The sequence below is a fragment of the Schistocerca serialis genome, chromosome 7 (genome assembly GCF_023864345.2).
Source record: "Schistocerca serialis cubense isolate TAMUIC-IGC-003099 chromosome 7, iqSchSeri2.2, whole genome shotgun sequence".
NCBI lineage: Eukaryota > Metazoa > Arthropoda > Insecta > Orthoptera > Acrididae > Schistocerca > Schistocerca serialis.
Genome location: NC_064644.1, coordinates 170,566,333 through 170,581,621, shown reverse-complemented (window position 1 = coordinate 170,581,621; position 15,289 = coordinate 170,566,333). Strand labels below are relative to the sequence as shown.

General features: G+C 41.9%; 1 protein-coding gene across 1 annotated transcript in view; it reads right to left on the bottom strand.

The window, feature by feature from the left end:
- The window catches only part of LOC126412857 (uncharacterized), a 542,164-nt gene that overhangs the window by 504,205 nt on the left and 22,670 nt on the right, over positions 1-15,289 (bottom strand). The window lies entirely within an intron of this gene.

Sequence of the window (15,289 nt, the reverse complement as noted above, 5' to 3'; positions counted from 1 at the left end):
ATTTTACCTTTCAGGTGGTGAGTACTCCTAGGTTAGGAACCACTAGTCTAGACGATCAACGAGGGCGTATGAGAACAGGAGGTTTAACCCACCAGCGTCACCTCGCAAGCAGGTGCGGATACAATCGAAGGGGTGGGGGCTATTGTTGCCACCCCCCGCCCCCCCTACTCGCCATATGGCCTTCTTTTTCTTAAAAATAGTTTGAGCAACCTGTGGATCACGATGCTTGTGTTTTTCTTGTACTGTTGTAGTCTGTTACTTCTGGTGTTCTTGGTGCAGTTTAGAAGCTGTTTTTTTTGTTTTGTTTTTAGTACCTTGAGCCCTTTCATAAGCCCCTCATTTTCCTGCTGAACTCTATCTGGCCTTCCTTGGACCATTCACTGGTCTCATAGTGGTTAACTTCTGTAATGGATGGCAGGAAGGTTCTGGTATGGTATCAGTAGCTAAATAGTAGTCACCCCCTTTTAGTTATTATGTCTTGCCTAACTTGAACTTCTGCACGCTCCTTCTCGATTTAAAAGATCCACTGTGGTTTTACCGTCCTTGTGTATTCTGAAGATATTATAGAACAGCCTTTGGGGGTCCATTCTGAACAGATGACATTTGAAATCTAATTGCCTTCTTTTGATGGCATGTTTGAAATTTTCTTCGTGTTGGTAAACTTTCCGATTAAGACTGTACCGTCGAGCCTATGACGACCTACCCCTTTCGCAGGAATTTCCTTTCTTCTAAATTGATGACTCTTATTGGAGCCTTCATGGTTAGGAACAGGAACTACGCTACTTAGAGGACTGTCGGTCTGTTTACTTTGTTATAGTGTTAGTTTGATATTCATCGATAAATGTTTTAAGGCGTAGTTCTGCCTTTATTCGAGAGTTACTGTTTCACTGACATTATCTGAGATCTATTCTCCAAGATACTTTACAGTTCTGGTTCTCTTGATACGCTGACTGCGTTCATTCTCATCGTTCTAGGGACATCCTTAATTCTGATAAAGAATTTGGTCCTCACGGTGTTGATCAATAGACCTGTTTTCTCTGATATTAAACGGAGTGCATAGAAACCTTGCCAGTAGGGTCAGGTCATCAGCAAAAGCCAGGTAAGGGGATCCTTAGATTTTCTTCTTTGATTCTCATCCTTAACCCAGTGTTCGTTGTTAGAGATCTGGAACATTACCTATGTTTCGCAGGACACAGTTAATCAATACACACGAAATCCGCCTCCTTGCCTCACCACTGTATTGCTCGAGAAACTCTTGAGAGTTGTTCTCTAAACATTTTATAATAGCATTCATATTTCTGTGTATTACAAATTCTAAATGTCTAAGGTAACTTCCGGAGAATGACTAGCGTGGAGACTAAAAGTCTCGAAAATGGTAGGATTCTGGAAAAATACACAGGGTACATTCCAGTTGCTTGCCTGAGGGCTGAGGGAATTGTCGCCTAACTCCCTGAAGAGAACATTCTATGCTGGCCGTAGCTACGCTCAGCAATGATTCCTGTACTGCCCGTGGATCCACAGGTCGATCAGCAAACCACAAAAATGCATTAATCGTATGGCCTTCTTGGCCGATGATGAGGATGACGACTAATCAACCTATCAGCGCTGAGGCAGACAATATCTCCAACACGGATGGAAATGGAACCCGGGTCGCCGGTATGGCAGTCAGGCGCGCTGATCACTCAGCGGCGAAAGCGTACACCAGTTTATCAAACCAAGACATAACGCCAGACTCATAGGGAAATACATTCAGTAAGCAAATATTATAGAAAGACCGCCTTTCCTTAACGTTGACGTAAATGACTGGAAGAAATCTATAATCTGCGGACCTGTGTTCAGTATCATAGTGCTCGCTGAAAAACTGAAAGTGCTGTTCGTTACAATCCTGGACACGTGTGGCGTATTAAACTGTGGAGTGACGACAAATTTGGTTTCTGGAGGCGGTGGTGAATTTTAACGTGCCATACTACGACAATAATAAGAATGGTAAAACATATAAAATTTATTTAACAAAGAGCGATTACTAACGACTATAACTAATCCACAGCAATAAACCGATAAGTGTAGGCAGCCGCAACGCGCGGTAATTCTGCGCTGTCTGGCGCTTTCCACACTCCAGAAGAATGCGTACACTCGCTGCGAAGGAAAGGCGGTTGAAAATAAAAGTACACGTTCGTAAAAGTGGGCTGTATATTTAACACTAGGAGAGATAGTTACAGATATGTCTGAGGGGTTTGGCGGTCAAGGTCGTCTCCCCTACTCCACCCTCGAATATGAAAGCCGAGATTGCACAATTATCTTGAGAAAAACCAAATAACTGAAGGTTAGCGATAGTACCATAAAGAATGTGGAGGTTGGAACCAATAAGATCAAGGTATGTAAGACTTACGTATCTGGGATTTATGACATCAGACGGAAAAAGTGAAGATGACTTAAATAACAAAATAGGACGTTCCAAGAGGACCGTGCGACAATTGAATTCGGTCCTTTGGAATAACAACAAAACAGAAAGGACGAGACAGGAGAAGCGTCAGTGAGACAAGTTGTTGGCGCTAAAGATGAGGTTTGGAGCCGTAGCTGTGGCGTCTCCATCTTGTTCCAAATACCAACATAAGAGAGGCTATGGGTATCGATAAATCAATATAGACGCCATAGAGACGAAACGTCTGAAATGGTAAGGACGTCTGGAAAGGATGGACGAAACACAGTGGCCATAGGAAGTGCGGCAGTGGTCCCCAGCGGAAAGAAGAAAGTGTGATCGACCTTCGAATAGCTGGGGTCGAGATGTCTGGGATGCGATGGATACAACAAGACTACAAGGAGGAGAGTGACATGATCGAAGGAAGTGGCATACGGGAAGCGAGGAGGAGGTGCCAGCCGTAGAATACTCGCAATATGATGACGACGATGGTGGTGCTTGCCCTTCTGTTCATGCACTTCTGCACAAGAAAGAAAAGAGGCATCATGTTGACGTACCTAGATAGTCTTAACTCAGCACGGCGGTTGAAGAAACTCTTAATCGCTCTCGTTTTCACTTTCGTTCGAGAAGTCTGTAACCGGTCAGTCTTTCCAGCACTTTTTGTTGCGCTGTTTCGGATCGTTAACGACACAGGCAACGGGACCTGCTCCTGCTCTCATGAAATATGGACATTTCCCACGAGAAGCTATCCAATCGACTCGCGATGTTCCAGACCCGGAGAAGTCAGCAGAGGTACTTTTTTTTATTCCCAGAGCCGCGTCACGGTCAGGGAGACTGTGCCCAGATCATATTTTAACCTAGGACAAGACAGCAATTTCTGTAGAAGATACAGCAGCAATTTAAATTTCAGTAACGGGTGACACCGATGGTTATCTTGCTGCAAGATGCCATCTCCGTTGGAGAAAATATCAAAATAAAAATAAAGTAAAATAAAAATAAAAAGAAGTCCTTAGATGTTAGGATCGGAGACTGGAGAGTTAAAAGAGAGACCGATGATCTGCGTTTGCGTATTCCATTAGCTTACGTCGGGCGAAATGTCTGTTATGCAGGCTACTACGAAAGACTTAGCAATGGCGAACAAGTCCATCACTTGCGTGACACGATAAAGATGATATTCGCAGCGTTATTGTCTATCGAACGGGACAGGTGTAGCGCGTTTTCGCACTCTGATTTGAGCACCAGAGAGCCGCGGATGAATGAGCTGAAAAGGACTTCTTTTGTTCTACGTAAATGCACCACCGTCGTAAAAAGAATAAAGGGAAGAGAGAGTGGCACCTTCTGTATCAATAGAAGCCGGCAGTTGTCAGAGTATCGATGTTCTGGAGCTAAAGAGGCCACCGGGACATAGTGAGAAGTCTCTAAAGTGCAAGAATTACGAGGGGCGCTTGTAGCAGGCGATACAGGACAAAACAAATACCCGCTTAACATTGTCTGACAACAGAGACGGAATAATGGCTTAATCGCTACGTACTCATTCTTTTTTAATTTCTTGTCGCTGCCACAAAATTGAATTCAGCCTTCTACGGAACTGTAACGGATCCTGTAACGCATTTAAAAAGTACGCAATCAACTGTACGGTGTTTAGCGGAACGTATAAAGGGCTCCAACAGCATTTTTAGCTCGCTACTATTGAATTGCAATGGATGATCTCCTTCCACAGCTACGGGATTACTTTACAATTCACATTTAAGTGTGTGACAGAGGCTTCATCAAACCACCTTCAAGCAATTTGTTTACCGTTCCACACTCTAACAGCAAGCGGAAAAATCACTTAAATCTTTCCCTGCAAGCTGTCATTTCTATTATTTTATTATGATGATCATTTTTCCCTATATAGTTGGGCGCCAACAAAGTATTTTCAGACTCTAAGGTGAAAGTTGGTGACTGGAATTTCGTGAAAAATCCTGTTGCTAAGAAAAAGCTTTTGTTTTAGTGATTTCCACCCCAGTTTGCGTGGCATACTCTCCCCTATTTCTCGATAGTAAGAAACGAGCTCCCGTTCTTTGGCCTTTTTCGATGTCTTCCGTCGATCCCTGTTGATGCGGGTACTTTACCGTACAACAGCACCCCAAGGACGGCAGACAAGCGTAGTGTATGCAGTCTCTTTAGTAGACTTTCTAAATGTTCTGCCAATAAATCGCATTCTTTGGTTGCTTTCCCCACACCATTGCCTATGTAATCGTTCCAGTTCAAGTTATTGGTAACTGTAATCCCTAAGTAATTAGTTGGATTGACTCTTGAAATTTGTGTGATTTATCGTGTAACAGAAATTTAGCGGATTCGTTTTAGTTTTCATGTGGATGACTTCAAACTTCTCATTATTTGGAGCCAATTATCACCATACAGATATCTTGTTTAAATCATTTTGCACTTGGTTTTGATCCTCTGATGACTTTACAAGACGGTAAATGATAGCATCATCTTCAAACTATCTATGTGGGCTGCCCAGATTCTCCTAAATCGTATATATATATATATATATATATATATATATATATATCACGAATAGCAGAGGGCCTATAACGGTCATTAAGGACTGCCAGGTATTACTTCTGTTTTATTCGATGACTTTCCCTCAATTCCTACGAATTGTGACCTTTCTGACAGGAAATTACAAATCCAGTCGGACAACTGAAGAGATATTCCGTAGGCACGCAGTTTGATTAGAAGTTGCTTTGAAGAACGGTGTCAAAATCCTTCCGGAAATCTAAAAATATGGAATCAGTTTGGCATCCCCTGTCGATAGCACTCACTACTTCGTGAGGCTAAGGCGCTAGTTGTATTTCACAAGAACGGTACTTTCTGAATCCGTGTTGCCTGTTTGTCAATAAATCGTTTCCTTTAAGGTAATTCGTAATGTTCGAGCATAGTATATGTTCCAAAATCCTACTGCAAATCGACTTTAATAATATGGGTCTGTAGTTCAGCGGATTACTCCTATTGTCTTTCTTGGAAATTGGTGTGACTTGTGCAACTTTCCAGTCTTTAGGTCCAAATCCTTCGAGTGAGCGGCTGTGTATGATTGCGAAGTATGAAGCTATTGTATCCGTATACTCTGAAAGGAATCTCTCTGGAATGCAGTCTGTACCGGAAGCGTTCCCTTTCCTAAGTGAGCTAAGCTGCTTCGCTACACCGAGGATATCTACTTCTAAGTTACTCATGTTTGGCCGGGATGGACGACTATCAGTTCAGCCCGTGAGAATACAAATTTCTCTAATGCTCCTTATGTCGGATGTCTGTGGAGGGAGGTGTTATCTTTTCTGCCTTGTCTTGGCTCGTGCATCTTAGGATTGTAGGAATAAGCTTTTGCGTGAAGGATAACATCCTCACAGAAGTACCTCCAACAGATTATTGGCTTTGTCTATAATGCTCTTATGCTGATTAAACAAACTAGCATACAGCTCTTCTTGCACTCTTAGCAATTTCTTACGTCTCTCCAACTATGTACGGATACCACAGCAGTCAGGAACAGAATTGAAGAGTGCTTCGCGGACAGTTCCTTAAGTTACTTCCAATATTGTTTGGCTTCTCCACCTCTCACCAACAGATTTATGATGCCGGTTCATCTTGAACCGTACTAGATGGATGCTATTCAATACTGACCGGTTGCGACGGTCGTTTAAGCATATACTACAGATCTTTATGGGGCTCAGGTGAGACTTCTGATTTTTCTGCGGAACCTTATCATTACCAAAACGATCAAAGCATCTGGAGATTCTGGATTGAAAACAAGGTATGAAATGTGTACCAGCATATGTAATAACCAACCACTGAAAGAAGACAGGACCACGTCGGTAATGATTACGTTTCACAAGAAAGGAAATGCACAGCGTTTTGAAAACTACAGAACCATTTCATTAATTTCAAACGCCAGCAAGATTCTTCTAAACATCATCCATGAACGCCTAAGAACTCACTTACGTAAAGAAATACCACCAGAGCAAGCTGCGTTTGTGCATAATACAGGAACACGAGAGCTGATTCTCGGAGTCAGACAGCTAATTCTAAAATTTAGGGAATTCAATACCCTATCAGTTTTTTGTCTCTTGGACTATAGCAACGCTTTCGACTGTGTTTAGCGGAAAGAACTGTGTAACGTACTAGCAGATATGGGCGCTCATCATCATCTTATTAACCATACCAGAAATCTCTCATCTAGTCTGATTATTGTCTTACTATCAGAGTAAACTGTTTTACGTCCTTTTGAACTACGTAAAAGAGTTATTAGATAGGGGTGAATTCTATCGCCGGTTCTATTTAACATCTGTAGAGAATACGTTATGAGAAAAAGTGTTCATGGTTGGACTGGTGGGATCTGAATTGGATGAAGACGAATCAATAATTTAAGATTTGTTGATGACACTATTCTGTGTCCAGAATCACAAGTGGAAATGAATGAACTTCTGGATGGAGAAAGAAAACGAGAAACTTGGATTGTCAGTTAATAAGAAAAAGACCAGGATCATGATAATTGACAGAGAGGAATCACTACTAGCTGCTGATGTACTATTAAAATGTGAAGAAGTTGCTCACTTTGCGTGCCTGGGCTCAGTAGTACAGACAGAGGGCGGTTCTGCACAGGAAATACGACGCAGGATTGTTCTGGGAAAGCAGGCTCCATCGAAGTTGACAGTGATTTGGAAAGACCGATCCCTAACCAGAAATACTAAATTGAGACTGCTGGAATCTCTATTGTTTCCACTTTTCCTTTACGGCGCTGAAATATGGACAATAAATGAAGAGGACCGCAAAAGAATTGATGCTTTTGAGATGTGACATGTAGGCGATGGCTGAGAATATCACGAATGAACAAGCGGACCAACAAATCAATCCTTCAAGAGCTCAGGGTGGAGAAGAGGTTGTCCATTATCTGTATCCAGCGAATTCTACAGTTCTTTGGTAACGTAATTCTACGACAGGAGGATAATTTCTGAAAAATGTTCATCCAAGCCAAAGTCGAAGGGAAAAGATTGAAGGGAAGACCACCGAGATAATGGATAGACCAGATAAAGGAGAAGACACACCAAGCATTGGCCTAGCTACTCCGAGATGCAGAAGACCGTGAAAAATGGAGACAGACTGTTAAGAGGATTGTACTATAGGTCACCAAATTTCAACTATTAAAGACGGAGCGTTGTTGTTGTTGTTGTTGATGATTATGATGATGATGATGATGATGATGATGATGATGATGATAAAACCACAGCTATACTTGCAGCTTTACGTTAGTTGCAAGACATCTGAGTAAAAAAATCTGATTTCGCAAATTGTAGAAGCTTCCTCGAAGATGTGCAGACACCTGCCCTTCTCAAGAAAAATGATACACCGATAATGCCTAATGGACATTGTGTAATCCATCAAGGGAAACGAAAATCTCGGGAAGGAAGTAAAAATAATGAGGATCAAGGGACACGTTAACATTAAATATGATGAATTATTCGATGATTTAGCGAAGACTGCCGTTCAAAACGGAACATCTAGAAACGTCTTATTATCGCATTATCGCTATCAGACTTGAAGACTACATCTTACAGAAGAGCAACAGTCCAATGGCAAGAAGAGTATTAAGCACCTATACGGAGTAAAGGGAAATACGAATGTTGAAGATAAATAAAGCTAAACATGTCCTCAAAGCTCTGGTTCCACACAATTAAGACAATTGAAAAGTTTATAAGTTCCATAATTCGCATGAAATCTGATCACAGAGCATTCCTTAGCCATCTTCACCGAATACAAGTTCGAGAGAATCCATGCTATGAATGTGATGGATTAACAGTAGGAGGTATTAATTACATTTTTTTTTCGAATGTTAACTTTATGCAAACCAGCAAACTGATCTCATATAAAAGTTAATCAGATCTCATCAGCCATAACTTACTAATATAGCAGCTCTACTTCAGGAAAACAATGTACTATTTTAAAACTAATTACGAAGTGTTTAAATAGCTGTAACCTTATCGTGTAAAATTCTAGAAGATACCTAAAACACACAGACGGCTTCATGGCCTTCAGACGCTGATTTCACTTGGACAAAGTCTCCTCTTTTAGAATGATTTACGGAACCCTGCTTGATAAGAACTCTTATTAAATCTGATTCCGTAAACACATACTTTCTTTCCCAGGCGACATCACATAGCTGCTACAATAAATTACACGTTACTCTGAGATGTGAGTTGCTTATTGGGAATGCTATATAACGAAATACTAGATACCACAGGAGTAGGTGTAGGTGATACACTTATTAAGTGAAGTGCACGATAAAATTTTATGATTCTTTCAGTCACACACATTAATCGTTTTCGAATTTCATTTAAAGTGATTTAATGACCTGCAGAAGGCAAAAATTCATTTCACGTCATATAATAAATTAAGAAATTATACAGAGGGAAATTTCGTGTAAGTTTCTGCAAACCATTGTAAAGCAACATAGTTATTTATTCAAAACGTAAACGTTTCAAACATTCAAAACTTTTAACAGGATTTTAAAGATATCTTTATGTATGATGTCACAATGCTTCAGCACTGGTATGTTAGTAAATGAAGGTACTTAAGTTCTTAAATCTTTTACTTATAATTTTCATATTTCAGAGGTAATTGTTTAAACATAAAATTTCACGAATTTTCTTGTAGAAAAAACAACAAATTTTGTCAATATAGAAATTGCTGATACACTTTGGACATTTAATTCTTCATATAAAATGTAGAAATGCACTAGTACAAACAACATATGTAATATTCTTGGTTGTTATTCGTTTGCATAAGGGCCAATACCAGGCGAATTAGGAAAGCAGATGTGAACCAGTTATTTCGAAGTTTTTGTAGTAGATTTCGTTACCAGTTTCCGAAGCACTTTGGAGCAGTGTTTGTGAAGCGGTTGTCTAAAATATTTCACAAATATATACATGTGTGACTTATAAATAGATGTTTCATTCCATAGCTACCATTATGACATGAAACTACCATCGACCCAAGACAATGTGTCATACTCAACAGTAAAGTACTTAAACAAAAAAAAAAAAAAAAAAAAAAAAAAACCTACGTGCTATTCCTGTAGTAACATTACGTACTAAAATAATTTTCCTTAATTAAAAGCATTGATACAGGTGTGTATTTAGCTGTAGATGGGTGGCTATGTCAGAACCTAGGCATCTCAGATAACTACTTTGAGGCTAGAAGTATTTAAGTATTGATGAGCTTTAACAGTCTGAACATCATTCTACCCTGCAACCGAGACAGCAGAAATCTCGCGGAACGCACGTGACTGGTACGAAAGCTGTACAACGGGTGCCGGGGATAGGATAGAGAGGACGGAGAAAGCTGCTGATTTCATAAACTCCGATAAACGGGAGACTGCGATGGCGCGTCGACCTAGAACGAGAACGGCGAGAACATCGAGGCTCCTTGGATGTTCAGGTGTACTGCTGTCGTTGTAACCATTTTGTTACAGAGAATACAATGCAAAATTATATACTTACTTATTCATAAAGCCACTGCGTAATGTCTGGTGGAAGGTATTTCACACCAATTTTGGCATACCTTGTCCAGTTCCAGTAAAGGAAAGATGAAGGGAAGGTGACCGTGTGTTAGTTCGAGTAGAAACGTTATTCAGTCTTCCTGAAACATCAGTTCTCAAGTGTCGCTCACATCCAGTGGTTCGTAACTAAATTTCCAGAGCGTCAGTCTCAGACTTTGGGCGGTGTTTACTGACCTATAACGATCTGCTGTTATTGTTCAAGCGGCATAGTCATTTACTACAGTTGACGCGAAACATTTTCACATCTCGAAACAATGAAAATGATTTGCCCGATGAGAGGGCTGAGGTTCGTCAGATCATGTCGATACATTCGTCATGTTACAGGTAGTGGAAGAGATAGTAGCGGATGCAAAGCTGTGAATAGTTCAGTAGGTAGATGACTTGTCTGCGAAAGATATCAAGTTCCAGTCTCAGTTCAGTGCAAAGTTTTAATCTGCCAGGAAGTTCAGAATCATCGCACACTCCGATGTGGAGTTAAAATTTATTAAGGATATACTGTTTTCCACTGAATCAACTATTAAGTACTTGCATCACGCGGTGTGCACTATCCCTCACTGTCCTGTGGATGTTGCCGAAGGCACTGACAAAGTTAACGTAGTTACGTTAACACTTTTGTGCCTTGTTGCATGTCTTCAAGGGTGATTTCCTCCCCAAGGAACAAGACATTTTAAAACAGGACAACTTTCGCTGTTACAAGGCCTCAGCAGTTCTTCATGTGTTTGAAACGCACAGTGATGAATTTTAGTTGATATCTTGGTCCTCGAACTTCAGGTTATAGAACGAAGACTAATGAAAACTTACAGCCCACTTACTCATAATCTGCATGAATAGTCTGATTCGTTTATGGAGATTAGATACCTTCTACCGCCAGCCGTGGATAAAGGACTTCCAGCTTTTACCGAACGATTAACTGCAGCTTGTATGCATGCTGTCATTGACCTGATTGCTAACGGAATACAACTATGATTAAAGTTTCAGAATATAATTTTATTCACAAAACGGTAAGGGAAGGAAACTGTACTACAAACCTAAAACAACTCGGCTGATGGTCGAAAAATTAAGAGTGCAGTACCGAGACCGTAAGAGATCGCCATAACCACACAGAAATTTTGCAGGGCTTCTCAGAGAACTTAAACAGAACTCATTGGAACAAAGGCTTCACTTTTCTTAAAACACCTTTAAAGGCCTAGAATTCGATGCCGACTGTGTAGCACTTGTACTGCATTCGAGGGAACAAGATAAGAGAGATTAGGGCTGTGGATAAAATTGATACAAGCTATCCTCCATCGTGCAGTGCACACAAACTTAGGGAGTATGACGTAGCTGTTGTCAACACGGCAATAATTAGTTTGCTGATTCAAGGATCCCGTAGGTTTTCAGAACCACTCTAAGCGAATGACCGTTTACGCTAAGAGAATGTAGAAAGCGATGGCAAATCTTGTTTTCTAAAATCTGTACAAACACTCAGTCCCTCTTGATTTGGATAGTAATAAATCCCCGACAAAGTTTAACAGGGAAATGAGAGTTGCTGTCAATCGGACACCGATATCTTCGAATTGGGGTTGAGATACTGATATGACCACAAACTACATAGTTCATATGCTGTACTTGGAAAGACACAGGAGAAATATTAGATTATCTGAGAGCAATTTTATGAAGAATCAGCGATCGCAGCGTAATATTTTCACGACAGTCACAAGTTTTGATCTTTTTGAACATAGATGGCCATCATAGTGCCGTAAGAGTTTAAATCCTCGCAGATCTGAAGATTGTCATGCGTAGCCGAAACATGCAGTTGTATTGAAAATATGTTGTGATCGTTGACTGTTGATAGAATTGTTCTGAAATAAGTTACTTTCGATCAATAATTCTCTTAAAGACATAATTCCTACCTTTTTGGAAAAAAGAAACATTAACTGTCAATGAGGCATTACTGGGAACATACGGCGAAAGTGGAAAATGTTCAGCAATTATGATTAACAAGAAACGAGTAAGTTGCGTCTGTGTATGTATGTTATAATGCTGAATAACACAAAAGACGGCCGATCAACACCGCAAAATACGTTTCAGTCCAATGACATAGTCGCCTATTGTCTCAAGTTGAAACTGCTTGGCTGATCAAACCACAAATGGATTTGCGTTACCAACTGAACCATCTGAGAACATCTACGCCCGCCTTTCACCTTCAGTCTACCCGTTATTCCGCCACAGCAGTGTTAAGCGTTGACCTCGAACTCAAGGAGCTAAGATCGTGTCCCGCTACAGATCTCTGTTTTAATCTGTCAGCCTCGTCCGTTTCAAAGAATAGTCAATTTATACATGAATTCAAGATTCAGTGGTCACTGGCAGGCAGAACTAGTCCATTGTTGTGACCAGGTCTACACCTGCATCTACACTCAGCAAACCTCCTTATGGTGTATGGAGGAGGTTACTTTAATGTACCAGAATCCCTATCCCCTTTTCCTGTTGCAGTCGCGTGCGTTTCGCGGGAAGAACGATTGCTGGTAAGCCATCGTGTGGGCTGGAATCTCTCTAATTTTATCTCATGGTCTCTCCGCGGGGTATACGTAGGCGAAATGTACGTTCTCGAAACTTTAACACTACACCATAAAGTGATGCAGAACGCCTCTCTCGCAGCGTCTGCCACTGAAGTTTACTGAACATCTCCGTGACGAAATGTGCTGCTCTTCTTTAGATCTCTGGTTCCACTATCAGATGTGGATCCCATACTGACGAGCAATATTCAAGTATTGATTGGACGATTCCTTTGTTGGTGGGCTAATTTCCTTTGGATTATTCCAATGAATCTGAGTCTGACATCTTACTCGCGGTTAATTTTATGCGATCGTTCAACTTGAAATCGCTCGACACTCATACTCCTAGATATTTTACGGAAATAACTGCTTCCAGCGATTGTTCTGAAACTGTGGAACCATACAATGAAGGATGTTTCTGTCTTTGTATTGGCAATACGTTACTTTTTTATGTGGAGGGTCAATTTCCACAGCCTGTATCAAGTGTCGATCCTCTTCAGGTCTTTTTCCACTTCGCTACAAGTTCATAGCCTCGTGACTGCTCTGTATACAACCGCATCGTCCGCGAAAAGCCTCATGGAACTTCCTATGGTATATACTAGGGCATTTACAGATATTCTCAAAAATAATGATCTTGTAACACTCCTCTGGTGCACCCCCGAAGTTACTTTTACATCTGAAGGCCTCTACGTTCAGAATGAAGCGCTGTTCCCTGTTTTGTTAGAAGCTCTTCAACCTAGTCCCACAGTTGCTCTGATATACCATACGCTCATATTTTGTACACTGCGGAGCTTTATCGATTGCCTTTCGGAAGTCAAGGAACACAGTATCTACACTACTGGCCATTAAAATTGCTACACCACGAAGATGACGTGCTACAGACGTGAAATCTAACCGACAGGAAGAAGATGCTGTGATATGCAAATGATTAGCTTTTCAGTGCATTCGCCGGTGGCGACACCTACAACGTGCTGACATGAGGAAAGTTTCCAACCGATTTCTCATACACAAACAGCACTTGACCTGCGTTGCCTGGTGAAACGTTCTTGTGATGCCTCGTGTAAGGAGGAGAAATGCGTACCATCACGTTTCCGACTTTGATAAACGTCGGATTGTAGCCTATCACGATTGCGGTTTATCGTATCGCGACATTGCTGCTCGCGTTGGTCGAGATCCAATGACTGTTAGCAGAATATGGAATCGGTGGGTTCAGGAGGGTAATACGGAACGCCGTGGAGGATCCCAACGGCCTCGTATCACTAGCAGTCGAGATGACAGGCATCTTATCTGCATGGCTGTAACGGATCGTACAACCACGTCTCGTTCCCTGAGTCAACAGATGGCAACGTTTGCAAGACAACAACTATCTGCACAAACAGCTCGACGATGTTTGCAGCAGCATGGACTATCAGCTCTGAGACCATGGCTGCGGTTACCCTTGAAGCTGCATCACAGACAGGAGCGCCAGCGATGGTGTACTTAATGACAAACCTGGGTGCACGAATGGCAAAACGTCATTTTTTTCGGATGTATCCAGGTTCTGTTTACAGCATCATGATGGTCGCATCTATGTTTGGCGACATGGCGGTGGACGCACATTGGAAGCGTGTATTCGTCATCGCCATACTGGCATATCACCCGGCGTTATGGTATGCGGTGCCATTGGTTACACGTCTCGGTTTCACGCCTCGGTCACCTCTTGTTCGCATTGACGGCACTTTGAACAGTGGACGTCACATTTCAGATGTGTTACGTCCCGTGGTTCTACCCTTCATTCGATCCCTGCGAAACCCTACATTTCAGCAGGATAATGAACGGCCGCATGTTGCAGGTCCTGTACGGGCCTTTCTGGATACAGAAAATGTTCGACTATTGCCCTGGCCAGCACATTCTCCAGATCTCTCACCAATTGAAAACGTCTGGTCAATGGTGGCCGAGCAACTGGTTCCTCACAATACGCTGGTCACTACTCTTGTTGAACTGTGGTATCGTGTTGAAGCTGCATGGGCAGCTGTACCTGTACACGCCGTCCAAGCTCTGTTTGACTCAACGACCAGGAGTATCAAGGCCGTTATTACGGCCAGAGGTGGTTGTTCTGGGTACTGACTTCTCAGGATCTATGCTCCCAAACTGTGTGAAAATGTAATCACATGACAGTTCTAGTAAAATATGTTTGTCTAATGAATACCCGTTTGTCATCTGCGTTTCTTCTTGGAGTAGCAATTTTAATGAACAGTAGTGCACCCGGGCGCCTGTATCTACTGCTTTCCGTGTCTCGTGGACCAACAGAATATGCCACATACCACAAGCAAAAGCGAGTGAGATGGCGCAGTGGTTGGCAGACAGAACTCGCTTTCGGGAGGACGACGACTGAAACCAGCGTCCGGCTGTCCTGATTTAGGTTTTCCGTGATGTCCCTAAATCACGTCATGCAAATGCCGGGATGGCTCCTCCAAAAGGCTTGGCCGACTTCCTTCCTCATAATCCCCGATGGGACCGATGACATCGCTGTCTGGTTCCTTCCCCCAAATCAACCAACCAACTAGTCAGATGCAGTAACGGTAAGTAGCGCTCTGAGTTACGAAGGCATTTCGTTTCTTTTACCAGATACATGTGCTGACTAACTAGCGCCGGTAAGAAACTGTTTCCAGTAAGATAAAGTAGTGGCTGTGGACTGGTCGTTCATCTGTCTACTGTCGCTGTACGATACAGCGACGCTTCTAAACCTTTTTGGGAGGTTGG